Below are 2,207 nucleotides of genomic sequence, written 5' to 3'. Positions count from 1 at the left end.
GCAGGCATTTCCCTCCCAGCCAGAGTCAAGGGACCCGTGCTGCTCCTGTGGAGGGCTGGTGGGTACAGCCCCTGCATTCCCGCTCTCCGCTGGGCTGGGGTTGCTCCGTGCTGCTGAGGAGGGGTAGTCTGCTCCCCCAGAGGTGTCCGTTCACTGCATCGCTTGGCAATCAGATGCTGATCATTCACCACTGGCCCGCGGTGAGCACCTCCCACCATGGGGTTTCTTAAGCACCTCATCCTGCATCCAAACTTCTTGTTACAAAGAGAATGAAATCTGTTGTCAATACATCCCATACAGGCTAAGGGTCTGAGACACAGCAGAAACTAAGGCAGTGGTATTGTGGTAAAAACTAGCAGACTTACGCATGTAGCAGCTAAAGAAAACCTGATTTTGTATGGATTTAGCTCATGGTTGGATTCTCTGATGTCTGTTAAGATGCAAACATCCTCGCTTGTTTGGAGCACATGTAACACCTCTCTCCGTTGGGGAGCCATGAGCACCTAGTTAGGTTTGAAATAAGGTGTGAAGTCACATTGCTTCGCCTCCCTTCGTGAAGGGGCTAGCAGGGCTTCTTTCTTTTGTGCTCAGCCACCTGTTTTCACAAAAGTCACTGGCTATTTAAAATTCAAAATGCTTTTACTCCCCGCTGAACTGGATCCACAAGTTATGAGGGTGCACGACAGACACAGAGCCTCACATGTACCATGAGTTCATAAAACTCCATTTTTCTAGGAAACAAGCTAAGAAGGCCTCCTTTTGCTGCCTCGCCTCACATGCAAGGCAGGGCCTGCCACGCATTCCTGGAGGCTGAAGTCAGTGGGAGTGGAGGACGCCCAGCACCTCCAGGAGTGGTGTGCAGGCTCCCTGATGAAAGCCAGCTTACTTAGCACCCACCTTAGCCCTGGAGACTCTTACATGGGCAGGCAAGAGTCCTAAGTAAGCATAAAAATCTTGAAGTCACAAAGAAACAAAAACCAGGAAAAAGCGCTTCAAAGAGGGAAATTCCCAAGGGTTGAGTTTTACCTACAGAGGCTAACCTCCCTCGGGTCCTCCTGAGAGCAGCAACTCAGCCTGAAACCGAAGTTCAGAAGAACGGGTAGAGAACAGAACAGCAACAACAACCATGGCACGAAGGCGGCACTGCCCAGCGAGCGCCTCCAGACACAGCCGGTGGCTGCAGCTGGGGAGAGGAGCTGTGGAAGGGAGATGGGCAGCTCTTGGATGAACACCACCTTGCATCAGAGGCGAGCACATAAGGAATGCTGGTCTATACCATGGCTTAGATACAGCTCCCACATACCTACAGACCCAGAAACCAATATGCCAGCATGGAGTAACTCTACCACAAGGACTCCAACCACACTGTGCCTTCCCACCATGCTCTTCTTCGCCGGGCTGACGAGCAGCCCAAATCCCACTCTCCAGACCTCCTTCTACCAGGAGCACTGCTCCACAAGCAGGAGCTGTTAGAGAAGTAAACGCAACCTGCCAGCCCCAAATCACTACAGAATCACACAGAGAAGCAGCAAATACCCAAACCAATTGCTCCTTAATGCCATACAGCAGAGGTGCATTTGCAGCAGTCTATTGAAGACTTACCCCCACCATGCTCCCCCTCCTGCAGCACAACCACCCCCTCCACATCTGGAGCTGGTGCTTTCGGAGCAGCAGTATTTATAACCTGGTTTGCTTCGCCAGCTGAGCTACGGGCCCTGCTCTGGGCTGCAGCACTCACTGGTGGCCAGAAGCACCTGGGAACACTAAAAGGTGATGTATCCTTGCAAGCAGTGCTGTCATTTGCATCTGCGTTTAATTAGGTAACTGAAGCCTGACATTTTCTGTAGTCAGACCTGTGTGAAGAACAGCTGGGAAGTGCTCAAAGCAGCTCTCAAAGGCCTGTTAGGCTGGTGCTCGGGTCTATTGCTATTTGGACACGCTCATTTCTTCTTATCTTAAGAAACAAAAATTGCATCCCTGCAGATTCATCCCTTACTGGGCAAATCCCTGTAAAGCGGGATTTAGTGCTTGGTGTTCTGTTGTTCTTCTCTGCACTGTAGGGGAAAAAGGATGAATGTACCAGAAAGCAGAGAGAGAGAGAAAGCCACAGCAGGGCATGGAGCAGAGGCTGGCAGCAGCAGCAATCCCTTCAGCCCAGCCCGGCTGTGGTGCCAGGGCACCCGGGGCAGCGTCTGCCGGAGTGGCCA

At 51.9% G+C, this 2,207-nt stretch overlaps 1 long non-coding RNA gene across 1 annotated transcript in view; it reads right to left on the bottom strand.

Annotated features, from left to right (window-relative positions):
* The window catches only part of LOC118453116, a 9,469-nt gene that overhangs the window by 5,718 nt on the left and 1,544 nt on the right, over positions 1–2,207 (bottom strand). The window contains exon 2 of the long non-coding RNA XR_004843064.1: positions 1,735–1,737. This is a non-coding gene — a long non-coding RNA (uncharacterized LOC118453116). The remainder of the gene's footprint in view (positions 1–1,734; positions 1,738–2,207) is intronic.

The sequence above is a fragment of the Egretta garzetta genome, unplaced genomic scaffold, assembly GCF_000687185.1.
Source record: "Egretta garzetta isolate BGI_Z169 unplaced genomic scaffold, ASM68718v1 scaffold1, whole genome shotgun sequence".
NCBI classification, from domain to species: Eukaryota; Metazoa; Chordata; class Aves; order Pelecaniformes; family Ardeidae; genus Egretta; species Egretta garzetta.
The sequence above is the reverse complement of the archived record's forward strand: the minus strand, read 5'-3'. Positions and strand labels throughout refer to the sequence as shown.